The sequence below is a fragment of the Cololabis saira genome, chromosome 13 (genome assembly GCF_033807715.1).
Source record: "Cololabis saira isolate AMF1-May2022 chromosome 13, fColSai1.1, whole genome shotgun sequence".
Taxonomy (NCBI): domain Eukaryota; kingdom Metazoa; phylum Chordata; class Actinopteri; order Beloniformes; family Belonidae; genus Cololabis; species Cololabis saira.
This window is the reverse complement of record NC_084599.1, coordinates 12,796,896-12,811,139: the sequence shown is the minus strand read 5'-3', so window position 1 is coordinate 12,811,139 and position 14,244 is coordinate 12,796,896. Positions and strand designations below refer to the sequence as shown.

Genomic DNA, 14,244 nt, shown 5'->3' with positions numbered 1-14,244 from the left:
TACAACAGGAAATGTATGACATTTTACACATTTACCTAAACAGGAAAAACTGCAGATTTTTAATTACATACTTAAATACGCAATTCTAATCTGTATTACTATGTATTATTACATTCCTAGATAACGAATAAATCTTTTCAATAAAGATTGTCTTATGTCTTTGTTTATGACAAAGTGGCTCCCAAAACATATCTGTCCTTTCGATTCAAATGCGGAATCTTACACTAAGAAATCACGAATAAATATGCTATTGTATGTATTAAAGATAAAAATATAAAATAAATGTCTTTGTGTTTATTATATTGTCAATAATGCTAGACGGCACAGATGGGAGCTTTAAAGAAAATAATGAGTGAACCTCTGAAAACATTTCCAGAAGAATCGTATGTGTGCTGGGTGTGAAGCGAGACCACAGATGGATCTGATTCCACTCTCATAAAATGATGTTTTGTTTTACAGGACTCAGTGTTGTGCAGATTTAGTGCAGTCACACAGACATGCGCACACGCTTCATCTGCAGGCCTGCACGTGAGAGCCAGCCCACCTCCTGCCTCTCTGGAGCTCAGCTTAGCAGCCGGGTCAGACGGAGGTTTCGTCACTTGGCTGTCACAGGTGAGACACAGTCACACTTCTATGCTAATGAGGGGGCTTCTGTCAACACACTTGAACCAAGTTAGGCACAACTCTCAGAAAACATGAGTCTGTTTTTTGCTTTGTGGCCCTGTGGAAAGCAAATGGAGCCTTCATCAGTTCAACTCTTCACACATAGCCTCTTCTTTCTAGCATGCAAACTGATTTATTTGCTTTCCTTACCCTGTCATTCAGTCACCTTTCAGTCCTTTTATTTATAACATTTTCACCAATCGGTTTAATTCTTTATCGATAAGAAGCCACTTATATTATCAATGTTTTTAATCCCCTTGTCTGTGTTTTGATCCTTTTAAAGGATCATGGATGGTAGGGCTTTGGGCTGGTGGGTGTGCAAGGTGTGCTCATGTGGATGGACTGCCAGGCTGGCTTAGTCTTTCATTTCACTTTTTCCGACTGCTCTCTTCTCTGCTTAGTATTTGTGTGTTCTGACCTCTTTTGCATCATATACTAATCTACAAACACAAATACATGTATAGTTATTTATCTTTGTAGTTTTACTTATAGAAAGAAACCCAAAATGTACCTTTTCACCTTGATTCAAGGTCCACTTTTTCTGAAACGGAAGAATTTTTGGCCTTCACCCTTTTCTACCAATGTAAAGGAGCAGTGTCATTTTTTTCTGCCTGATCATCGTAGAGACAGGATGGCTGTTCATTCCTGAACTATTTGCTTGTATTAGATACCATCCAGCCTTTCACGGTGGAACCATGAACTTGTGTTAACTGAAACATTTGGATTCATCCACCAGGTGCTCTGCTATTTGGCTGACAAAAACCTTGCAAGATGTGAGTTTCTGTAATGATATGTAATCATGCGGTCGACTGAAGGCTGAAACCACAAATATGTTTCTCGTTCACTTTCCTCTCAGTTTCCCTCTCAGTGTGACAAAATATTACTTTCGATATCTTGGTATGCAGTCGCAGGCCAGAGGACACCGCTTAACTCATACATGTTCTACTTCCTGAAGAGAACAAAGTGGAGGGAGTGATGGAGGGAGTGATGGAGGGAGTGATGGAGGCAGAAACACGGGGAGGAGAGGGAGCAGAAACACCTTCCACAGAGACTGAGGTCTCTCTTCTGGGAGAAAACGAAGAAATGATTTTTTTTTTTTTTATTTCCCTCCAGGGCTAAATGAATGCTCTGTGCATTCTGTGACATTGGCCTAGTTCTATATCAACCCCCCCACCCCCACACCCACTGTTTGAGGTTGCATTTGAGAATCAGACAAGGAGAGATCAGAGGAGATTTCACAGCCTGTGGCTATCCTCCTCCATAGCGTTCAACCACCTCTTAAACCTCCTTCTCTTTGCTTCAACTCAATGAGAGCTGCCGGTCTACTTAGTCAATATCATATCCGCAAACTAGATAAATCGATGCAAACAAGCTTCGGCTGGACATGAGCTTTAGAAGTGGTATAGGCATAGCTATGGGCTACATTTGACGCACAGATGCATCAATTCAGAAGTGACACTCTTCGCATCTTCGTCTTTGTATTCGTAACAGTGAATTAAGCGCTGGCATGCACGGGTCTGCATTCACACTGCACGATCCTTCCCACAAGGATCCATATGTAAGCTGTGCCTTTATTGCAATTGTTCCTAAAGGAAGTTCAGGCGGAAGGATGTGTGATTTCACACATAGCACTGTCGCTTTCACGGCTGAGCACTCTTATGTATATGGAGAGACTGGAAGAGAGGGAAGCAGTAATCCACTGATTTACAGTAGCTAAGATTCAGCCTGCCATCTCTGTCTCACACACGTACCTCAGCGTAACCTATTTCCTCCTCCTCCAAGACCCCTCAACCCCCTCTTCCATTCCTTTTGGGGCTCATCTTGGCATCACCTCACCGGCTCCGCCACCCCAGAGAAACCAATTCAGACCGCCGCTCCACACCGTCATGGCATGTTGGCCAAGGGAGATGGAGTCCTTTCAGGTTCTCTGCTACAACCTCCCTCCCTCCCTCCTCCTGTCGCTATCCCCCCCTTTGCTGCTTCTCAACATTTCCTCAACATGCCTGGTGTATCAGCACGGTAGCTAGACGGCATGATAGGCCAGCTCCCGGGAATCTGCTGGAGTTATTCAGCTCGTTTTGTGACCTTTTAAAGTTTCTACAAAATCCTACACATGTACAGTATGTGTGTTGGGACTCCTCTCCTAACCTGCTGTTGCGTGGATATGGTATCAGATTTGTGGGTCAGAAACAAATCAATCCTCCAGTATGTGCTTAGGTGGACTGATTGAGAGCTTTATTTATTATAGGTCATATTTAATGGCAAGACACCATTGCTTCTTAAATTTGATCATCTGCATTTAGAATCCTGCTGTTCTGTTTGCAGTGATTTTTTTTTTTTTGCAGTGATTCTGGATCTGTATGCATAAACTGTGCTGCTTTGCTTATTCTTAAAACTTGATTTAAATTACACCCTCTGCATTATGTGGCTTGCTAGGAAATAAATCTCCTCAGATGGATACGCTGGATGGAGGGTAGTAAAAATCGCTCGATGCCTGTGTGTGCTTAGGCACACAATTGTGGAGTGCTTGGTGCATGCTAACGTAGACTGGAATCCTAGCTCAGGAGAAACAAGAGGAACATATCAGGGCTTGAAGGACAAATATTGTTTTTAAAAGTACCACGAGAAATGAGTCTGGACCTAGTTGGCTTTCAATGAAACTTTCTTTTGTTTTGTTTTTTATTATTATTTAGCAAATTATAGGATATGTTGCTGGTGCTGTGTATTGTGGTGTATTCAAGACATACAAGTGACTTATTTCCATTGTTATTTGTTGCTTTATTTTGCTCCTCAAAGCACAGAGGCCTCTGGCATCTTAATGCACACGAGCTGAATAGTGACTGCATTTAAGATTGGTGTTGACTGTGATGGAGGGGTGCAGAGGGGTGACGGGCAGAGGAGGGAGGGACAGGGGGTCCGCTGAAAGGCAGCAGGCTGCGTGGTGAATGGGAAGAGGGGAGGAAGGGGGGGGGGTGTGGGCATTAGTGGTGGAGGCAGGTTGGGGGCGGTGGGGCTATAGTGGGGGCCTCCATTGGTTCAATGCAACGGCCAAAGCAGCTGTGAAAAGAGGTCTCCCCTTTTTCCCACGCCCGGTACGACGCGGAGACCCCGCTTCAGCCTGCCAGGGTCAAGTCACATTTCTAATACATAAGCAGAGCCTGCGGACCCTCACAATGCATACGCTCAGCTCATTTACTTTATGTATGCACCCAGATATACACATACACGTATGCACACAGCAAGCTGACAGCCTCCAAAACAGAGACGTAAGTTCAGGAGGGGGGGAGACACTGTTTTTATTAGTGCAACTTGGCTTAATTTTAAATCTTACAAATTATCGAGCTGCAAATACGTTCATGTCCGTGAGAGTTGCATTTTAATTTGCCTCTCAACCACATACTGATGCAACAATGCAGGTATTTTATGTTGTTTATACATTTATCAGGGTTCAAAAACATTTCAAAGTCTTCTTTATATATAGTGACATATTTGTTCAATCTTTCCCGCACATACAGTACTGTCCATACCTGCAGCTCTCTCGTAGAGCCACCAGCCTCCGCACCGAAGGCCCTTTCTTCTCACACTTTTATGTCTCAGTTGCCATTTACAAACTATAATCATATTCCAGGGAGGGGGATGTAAATGCTTTGTCCCTGAAAGCCCCATCCTTCCCCCCCCCCACCACCATCGCCACCCCAGTGCCAGATGCCCTGCTGTATTGTGTGCGTGCTGGGGGCACACAGACGAGCAGCTCCCTCCCTCCATCAGTCTCTCCATGATGTCTCCATAGTGGTCTGTCTGTCTGTCTGTCTGCCTGTTCGTCAGGGCATGGAAGGAACGTAGGTGAATGACGGGAAAACATGAAGGATAGGTAGAAAGTAGTGGTGGAAGAAGTTCAAGAAGGGTTCAGAGCTGGAAGGGGAAGGACATGCTCTAGTTTTTCTGTTTTTTTTGTGTTGTTTTTTTTTGTAATGGGGAGGGCTTGGAGTTTGTAAAGAGGACAGTGTCTGGCCTGAGAGGTCAGCAAGTGGACTTGACCAAGGAACATGTGGTGTGTGTGTGTGTTTTGGGGTTTCCTAGCAACTATGAAGAAAAAGGGAAATTTAGATGAGTCTGTATGTATGTATGTATTTTATAATATTTCAGTGTTAGGCACAGACCACTTAGTTAGATCCATAAGAAATATAAAGGAAGAAGGAAATAAAGACAAAACGTTTTGTTCAAAGCAAAGTTAGGCAGTTGAATGAATGAATGAATGAATGAAAATATATTTATTTCGGCCAGGTCATTCAGAATTTAGACACCAACAGAAAGCATTAGTTCACATAATAAAGAGACCTAACCGAAAAGGAATAGGCTGAAGTTATTGCTTATTTACGCCTACCCTTCTCACATGATCAACTTATTCAGATCGCAACATACAAAACATCATACAAAAAAATCATATTGTTTACACAATCCCAAACATAATTCCGTAATAGTATCATCTACTGGATCCCTCATATTTTTCAAACACATTAAACTTAAACAAACGTTTGAATGCATGAATCGACTGGCACATCTTCAATTTTTCATCAAGTGCATTCCATATATTTACACCCCTTACAGTAATACATTGATCTTTAATTAGTTAATAAGTTATGCACAAATGAGTGAAAATGGTCTCTTTGTTAGTTTAATTTAATATAATTTTCAGGTGATATTACTAAATATCCAAGACGGGAGTGGATGTCACTCCTGTGGGAAGAGGATGTTGAAGTTGAGGGAAACCATCCTGGATCGCTGCCCGGCCTGTACTTGGATTACCTCCTGTAGGTGTTTTGAATGCGTCACATTCTCATCTCACTTTTCCATTTAATATTCATAATATCAAAGGTTTAACTGCAGGATACGTGTTGTTATAAAGTTCCATAATGCCATGGAGGTCGAAAGCTTCTCCATCTGACTTGTATAAGCTTTGACTCACGAGGGGCCTCCGAGCTTGTCGTAAAGTCTCATTTGATCACACGCTGCTCAATCTCACGTCTCACATCCGATGCCTTTCCTGGCGATTTATCCGGGCTTGGCACCAGTACTAGAAAGACACCGGCTTTAGTGTCTCGGGCAGCGTGGTCAGTGTGGGGTTCAAAGTCCTGCCCAAAGGCACTTCAGCAGACGACGGGGCTGAGGACTGGGTCCAGAGTAATGTGTTACAGTTTAGCAGAGTTGTATTTCAGTACTCACTGCTCTATCAGCGCTCTGTCACAGTTACCAGATGCATACCACTCTAGTTTTAGTATTATTTTACGACTTTACTGCTAGAATATTTATATATTATAGACTTATTTACGGGTAAAAAAAATTGTTGTCATGGCGAATGAAGATTTTCATCTGACAGCAGTAATGTGATGTTTGCAACTCGCCAGCAAACACAGACTACAGGCACCTTTTTCAGCTGGTAAACATTTACTAGGACACAAACACACACCGTTGTTGTTCATCCTCTCTGTTTGGACCCCCACTTTAGCATGTCTTCCACTTTTTTTTTTGCTCTTTCCTTCTCCTTCTTTAATACGTCCCTCGTTTCTCCCTGGCTGCGTGAAGAGGTGATAGCACCGGGAGACAATGGGGAAGACTCACTTAATTAGCTGGACGAGAAGATGCATTGTGGCAATTACCGAGCACAAAGGGACGGGAAGCACTGGCGCTGTAATGTGCTGCCGCGTGCGTTCGCTGGGCTGTTTTAGCCCCGAGTGCAAGCAGGCCTTTATAGGGTGAGTGAAAGCAGCAACAATGGAAGACAGGATGGGCTCCATATGAGAGCCATTTTCAGCCTTTTTACAACAGGGAAAACATCATCTGTAATTTCTTCAAGGCTGGAAGGTAGAAGCTGTTTCCATCTCCGGAGCCAGACTTTCTCTCAGTTGTACATCTTAATGCAGGTTTTTATATTCTTTTTTGTTGTTGTCAATTTCTGTCAAGCTAATGGTTATTATAATGACTTTAAGATTTATCTCTAGTATTAGCAAACAAATTAACAAATTATCGACATCTCTAAAGTCATTTTTTAAGATGTATCTCTAATATTGGCAAACAAATGATCAACATCATAAAGTAGAATTTAAAATATTGCTATATTTATATCTTTTTGGTAGTGCCCTTTATTAACAGTATTTCGATAGAGAATGGGGGGGGAGAAAAGGTGAAAGACTTGAACCTGGACTGCCTGCAGAAGACTGGATCCTCTGCTTATTACGCCGAGCCAAACGGTGCCCCTGCTGTGTGTTCTAATTACAGACTGATGTGCAGATCATTTTATCAATTAATTGAATAATGAATATACTGAAACTAAGAATGGATAAAAGGTCTGATAACCTGGATCGCAGGAAATCATTTCTATACAAAACAACCACATCACATCCTGAGTCCTGTATTTCTCTAACTTCTTCTTAACCTTGTTTAAGCTCTACAAAGTGTTTTATAACGTGTTTCTCATTTACACACACCTACTCATGGAGCCTCACTGTTTAAAGGCAGCATATTTGTGTATTCAGGCATTGATGACCGTGTCAAGGGGAAATGTGTGGGCTCAGTGTCTTGCCCTTGATTACACAATCTGACACGTCACCACTAGTATCCTGTTGGCACCACCAGTGAGATATTTTCTTGAGTTTTGAATTTCAGCAGAGCAATTATAACTCTACAAACACAGAATGATTACAGTCTGAAGGAGGGTGCCATCCCTTGCTTTGTCTTTGCAAGATATATACGAAATCCACAGCGGCAATCAGAGATGTGTGTGCTGTTCACGTGAACTCTGACATGAGACGAATTTGAGCTATAACTCAATATACGTACTTTTGTCGGTTCCGGTGTTCGTTTCTACTTGTGAAACATCGTCCGTAGAGCTCCCATCAAAGTTTGCATCTAGTGAAGTCCCTGAATTCCCTCGATGTGTTTTCATGCTGCCAATCTTGTCAAGGATGCATCCGTGTGTAGACTTGAGGCAAAGGTTCCCAGAATGCATTTCGCATCAACAATCAGAAATAATGAAGGGGAAGAGAAGAGTAAAAGAGAAAAGTATAACTATAACGACATTGTCACATGTTTTCGTGTGACAATATCGTTCTTTTAACTTCGACAATATCGTTCTTTTAACTTCAAATGTGTTGTCAATATATCAAGTTAGAAAATGTGATTTTTATTTTTTTCATCTCTACCAAACTTAATTCTTCATGTGGCTGAATTACAAAAGCATAAAACACATTAAAAACACATTTAAAGTAAAGATTAGAAATACTTTTGCCCGAGGAGTCCGCGCTTCATTATGAGTCATATTAATGAGTGTTTATTTAATGTTCATTTAAATTGTAGAAGTTTTTAAATATATGTATGAGCCTGGTTGCAGCTGTCATGCCATGTAGTTCAAAATACACTGATTTTCCAACTGCAGAAAAAAACTAGCGGCATATTTCTGGCCTCTGAAGTATGTTCCTGCGAGTCTTACCTGCAAAGTATGAGAACACAAGTGTAAAGTGTGTACAAGTGTGTATGTGTATATACATATATTCCTTTTTTGCCAGTTTGCCAGTGAATATAAAGTGCCAAGGTCCTCCATTGTAGATTGCACTTTCAGCATATCTTCTTTTGTCAATAATGTCAGTGAACCTCATAAGTCTTATTAACTTTAAGCAAAAGTGTGTATTTCTGTGTCTTTTCGATTTGAAAACCATCGTATTTGGCCTGAACACTGAAGTCTTCCTCATGCCAGTCAGCTAAAATGTATTTACAATGTGGTTAATTCATTTGTTCAGCTCGACTGGAACAGAAAAGTTGTTGATTTGCAGCAACCTGGGTGCTCGACTAGAGGAAAGAAAAAAAAAAGACTTGACCAGTGGAGTTATTTCATTTTTCCTGGTCCAAGGACTTTTTGCACTCCCTCTTTTAGACAGTGTTGAAGCCTTGAACTGGCCCGGGTTGTTAAAACACTGCACCATAGATGGGAACACTGCCGGAATGTAACAACCGTCTGCTGGCGTTAGCACTCTTCTCAAAAACATCACGTCATAATTATTTAGTTGAATATAGTTTCTATGAATTCTTACCAGTGTTTTTCTCAAGTTTTCAGAGGGACTTTCCACCGTCCAACAAGACCAAAAAAAATCACAGACAAAGCCAAATAGAATTTCTTGGTGGAGATATGAAACATTAAAAAAGTAACAGCATTATTAACTAAGTTCTTTCTTTCTTTAACTACATTCAGAGTCTTGACTCCCCAGTTAGAAGATACAACGAGTACAGTGTTATTTCAGTTGAAGTTGGGTGTAGATAGAGATGAGGAAGATTCTGCTCAGATGTAACACACCCTTTCAGATTGCAGGTGTTCTGATCTGAATGTTTTGGGGGGGTTGTAATGAGTTCATACACTCAAGCACAGAGAAACTGACTTTTTTTTAAGTATGCCACCTTTAAAATGACATACAAAACCATGCTTAATGCTTTCACTTGAAGGAGCAATTGTAATTGGTTCCACTTTCCTTTAGGACAAAAATGCCTCTCCATTACCAACAATAGCTGTGATGTATGATGTATTCCAGTTGCAGTAGTAGACTCAATTGATAGGAGTTGTGAGGAGAGTTATGTTTTCCAACCCTGCGAGGATTAAACTTGTCTTTTCTTGTCTTTTTACCTGTAACCTCAGCCAGTTGTTAAATTGTCTTAGCAACATAAGTTAAACTTGTTATGCTGCAGTTTTATGAAGCCTGAGCAAATTATGTGTACATGTTTAAAACATTTAGTTACAGCATACAAACTCTAACAAATTATGAGTTGAAAGAAAGTTGAACTCTTAGGGAACAGTTTTCCCTTCCTGCGAAACCTAAAACAGCAGATTATTGCACTTCTTTAGCTCGTGTGTTCCAGTTAAACTTGTGTTTCTGATTGGCCTGTTGCTTCTTCGCACCCAGACTGGACACTTCGCCTGCTATTTCTGGGAGGCTACGAGTGGGCCGCTGCTTGTTGCCACAGCTCGTTCTGCATTAGTGTGTGTGTGTGTGTGTGTGCGTTTGTGCAAAGTCGGGTCGAGCATAGAGCATCCTCCTCTCGTGGAGTGGCCTGAGGGGATTTCTTTCATGAAGTCAGATAACATCCTGGCGACCCCCTCTTCCCTTTTTCATAGGAGTTCTTTAACCTTGATAAATGAAGTAGAGGTGGGAAGAGGAAGGGAGGTATAGGAAAAAGTTGTGGGCTCTGTGGGGGGATGAAGCTCCGAAGGAGGGAGGAGAGATGGAGAGAGAGAGGGAGAGACACCAACTCCCTGTCCAGCTCGCTCTCAGGATCAATAACGTTCGGAGAGCCGCTGAGCACTCCTGTCTGGCAGCTCTACCGTAGGGGATGGAAGGAATGAACGGAGAGGGGGGAGGGAGAGAAAACAAGAAAAGAAGTCTTGAGAAAGCTTCTTTATCTCGGTCTTGTCACCCTTTTTTTTCCAAACGGAGGAGAATTGAGCGATGTAGAGATGGAAGGAAGGAGAGAAACAAAGATGGGATGAAGATCCAAACAAACTGGCAAACTAAACATTGCCATCCACCTGCTTGCCCGCCCACCAAAAAACGCACACACACATAGACACATGCACGCAACACACACTTTGAGGTCTCCTTTTTACGGAGCCACAAGGTTACAGAGTGTCGATACAAACTCGCACAGCCCTCCGACAAATGGGATTTGGCATGTTCCATCAACAGTGCTGCCAAATCCCTGTTGTTAAGTGTTGCGGAGCCGTATCTGTCTGCAGTGGGCTTGAGCTATGCCACCCAGGCCCGCTAACTGTCCCCTAAATATCCTCTATTAAAGTCCTAAGTAATAGAATTACCCGCTGCATTTGTCATTAGATTTTCATAGGTGCGTGCTGTGGCTTAAAAAGAGCGAAAAGAGAGAGGGAGTTTGTCAGACGAGCACCTGATGATATAATAAAGCTTTCAGTTAGCCCTCTGTCACTCCCTAGAGGTCATGGACACCTGAGCACTCCTCCTCTTTTTCCTTCACTGTCCTCTACTTGATTTCCTTGAGTTTAAGTCTGTGGTCCCTCTCCTCTGGGTATCTCGCACGGCCTTTTTACTGTCTTGTGTTCAACCTGATCCTTTCATCTCCTCTCCCTAATCCTGTTCCAAAGAACCCTATTCTTCACCCCTCCGCTGCTCTCTTTTTTACTCAGTGCCTCTTCTTATTTTAGCGTGTCCCTGTGCTGCTTGTACTCCTTTCTTTTCCTCCTCTTGATATCTCTTCATCTCACTTGTTGTCTTTACTTTTGCCCACCGTCTTTCTGTGACTTATGCATCACTCTTCATACCCCCCCCCCCCTTCCTCTTCGTCCTTAATTAAGTTAGTGATCAGTTGACTGCCCCTATCATTGGTAGAGAGCAGTTTGGTCCTCCCATCTCAGGAGGGGGGTACATTGTCAGTGCTGGCTGACCAGTGTAATCCTCCATCCAGGGACAAAGGGCAGTACCTTTGCTACCATCTGAGGGGCATTAACCCCCTCACGAGAGCCATGCCCCAGCATGCTCCTGCCTGCCTGGGAGCCCAGCATCTTCCCCTCTGGCTCTTTTTCTTATCACAGGAAGCCCGTCTGACTTCAAGCTGCTGAGAGGGAATGCTGATGACTAAAACTCCAGGAGCATGTTTATGAATGTATGATAATATCTACAATTCGGTGTTGTCTTTACCTCGTTGCTTTTGGCTGAGCTATGCAGAAACACAAAGCAAGCGCAGAGTGTTTATCAAAACATACTCTGACAGGATCCCTCAGTTCATATTTCCACCCCACGCCCACGAACTCGTACACGGGCGCATCCTCGCATTAGGATCATGGAGCCTCCGCACTACTCTGCGTATTATACCTCGCTCGCTCTCTCTCTCTGCCTCTCTTCCCTTTATCACATAAACACACACAGCGAATGAACAGGTAGGGGTTGCTATGGGAACAGCTGGTCAGAGTTTACCAGAGGGGAAACAAACAAAGTACTGTTCAGGAGAGCAGGTTGTTCTCTGCAGAAGGAGCAGTGATACTCTCAGTGCAAGTCGTGGGCTGTGTGTCATCTGTTGGAACCAGTTGGATGAAAGGATGATTATACATCTTTTCATACATCCTATTTTTCTACTTTGCATGTCTTTCTATAATATAGATGTGTTGGTGTCCAGAGAATCACATAGGTTTAAAAAACATAAAAAAGAACTGTTTCAAAGAAGCTTGGGCAGTAGTGGTGATGAGGATGAGTTTATTTTCATGAGGGAGACAAACCTTTCTTTAAATGTCGGGGCGTCCTACATGCAGGGTTTTTAAGATGCAACTGAGGGTGATTTTCATATCTGTTGTTCATTTATGATCATCACAATTTCATGAACTTCAGCTTGATCTTCTCAGATTTTTATCAAATGAAAAGTCCCAAAATAAAAAATAAAAAATCAATTGATTTAATGCACAGACATGGAAACAAAGCAAGAATATGGCACAGATTAGTTCAACAAAATCAAGCAATTAGACAATGAATGGCAGCGCGTCGATGTTGGAAGAATAAAGGGCGGAATAAACCTGATTTGTTGCAGCACTTGATTGCTGAATTCCTGCTTTGCTGTTTTAACTATTGTAGTTTCTTTACACGTTACATTTTCCTCTGTATCTCTCCCTTCTTAGTATCAATAGCTCATCCTTCTTTTATATTCATATGAACAATTGACATGAAAACCCGTCCGATATAAATGCCACCGCGCCTTCGTCGTCTTGAACACATCTGTGTCCCGTCCTCAGCAAATTTACAGCACATCTTCTTCGGGTCACATGTTTCTCCTTTTATTTATTCCACCTGAAACCAATAATTCTCCTTTCGAGGGGCAAAAAACACCCTCAACAACGCCGCCACCTCCACTCACCCTCCCTGCCTTCTCCAGCCTCTTTGCTCCTTCCGCCCTCTCCTCTTCGCAACTGACAGATAGACAGACATACTGTTCTTTCTTTTGCCTTCTTTCACCTCCCAAACCTCCCGCCATCCATCCCGCCTGTTCGGGCACAATGCAGGCGCTCTGTCCTGCGGCAGCGAGAATGCAGCCCTGAACTAACAATATCACCAAGGCTGCCTGAATGCCAGCGAGTCTCATTGTGCGCTGTCAGAGGGGAGTTAACACCCATGTCTGAGCCCAATGAATAGCATTATTGTGTCTGAGACATACACCGCACCCCGGGTCCCCATCCATGTCCCCCTAACTCAACTCGCCCCCCCCCCCGTCCGCCCCCCTCCCAAACTTGCTTTTCTTGTCCCAACAGTGAAACCCCCACATTGCACTTGCACCCCCTTTCGCTGTCTCCGTAACAGAAAGCTCCAACTTCCAAAGCCTTGTCGGCCCACTGACTCTAAACCCGCCGCACTTTATGCTGCTGTCCCTCCTCACAGGCAGCCCCTAGATTTCAGCCTGACTTCTGGGCGTGCAGAGGGGTGGAGAGAGACGTGGAGCTGCTCTGCAGCTCTGCGGTTCTCTCTGGTGACTGCGGTGGGAGCGTTTTTGGCGATTGTGCGGTTGGCATGGTGGGGGTTGAATTTGACCGTGGCTCCTTCTCTGTTGGGATACACAATAGGACTATGAATCCTCAAAGAAATTGCCCTCCCCAAAAAACCCCTTCCACCACCACCACCCCATCTACTATTATCATAAGAAGAGGGCTGCTGAACCCGTTTGAATAACTCTAGCTGATACAAAAGCTGCAATGTTTTCTTTGACAAAGTTTCTAAGGGGGCTCCGCTATCCCGGGCCAAAACATTTCCATTCCTTCACACTCTCATACACTGCTAGAAGAGTTAGGAAAGAGTAGTTTGAACTACCCTGTCGGTGTTAGATCTGGCTTTTTACGGCTAATAAAAGCGACATTAATGTTGGCTTTTTATAGTAAATAGGGGTGTAACAATATATCGTGCCACAAAATTTCGTGATACAAAAACGTCACAATACGCGTCGTGGAGGTGACAAAGTGTATCGCGATATTGGAATATTAATATTAATTTATTGTGTTGACTAGAAACGCGCATCCGACCGCGACCGCGACCGCGCGGACCAATATCTTACTCCGCTGAGAAGAAAGTAGTCCCGTTTTGCGGTCCTGTTTTGAGCTCTGAACCTTTACTTATGTAAGGCTGGTGTAGAGTTAAGCCTCACCTTATTAAATTAAACCTTTTTGGGGACGTGAGTAGGATAAACACGGGGACAACTTCTGCGTGAGTTTGCGTGTACGTCAATGTCCGCTCAACAGCGTAGGATTTCAGAACATCAACACAACACCTAGTGCTGTATCACTCCGCCCAATCTAAAACATACTACATACAACTGATAAACTGACTAGTGTAATTATAGTCCCTGATTTACAGAATATAAAGAATATATTTATAAAATAATGAACCCTGAATTACCAAAATAACCTTCTTAACAAAAATAAATCTCCTCTTACACTTATAAGGTGAGCATGAATCAATCTTTTTTATGATGTAAAATTGTATGTATTTATTTACTTGTATTTATTTATTCAATTTTAGTTGTTAAATTTCTGGAAAAGAA

The 14,244-nt window shown here is 42.8% G+C and overlaps 1 long non-coding RNA gene across 2 annotated transcripts in view; it reads left to right on the top strand.

Moving 5' to 3' along the window:
- The window catches only part of LOC133457726 (uncharacterized), a 42,720-nt gene that overhangs the window by 13,662 nt on the left and 14,814 nt on the right, over nt 1-14,244 (top strand). For both annotated transcript variants that reach the window (XR_009783900.1, XR_009783899.1), the window contains exon 2: nt 460-612. This is a non-coding gene — a long non-coding RNA (uncharacterized LOC133457726). The remainder of the gene's footprint in view (nt 1-459; nt 613-14,244) is intronic.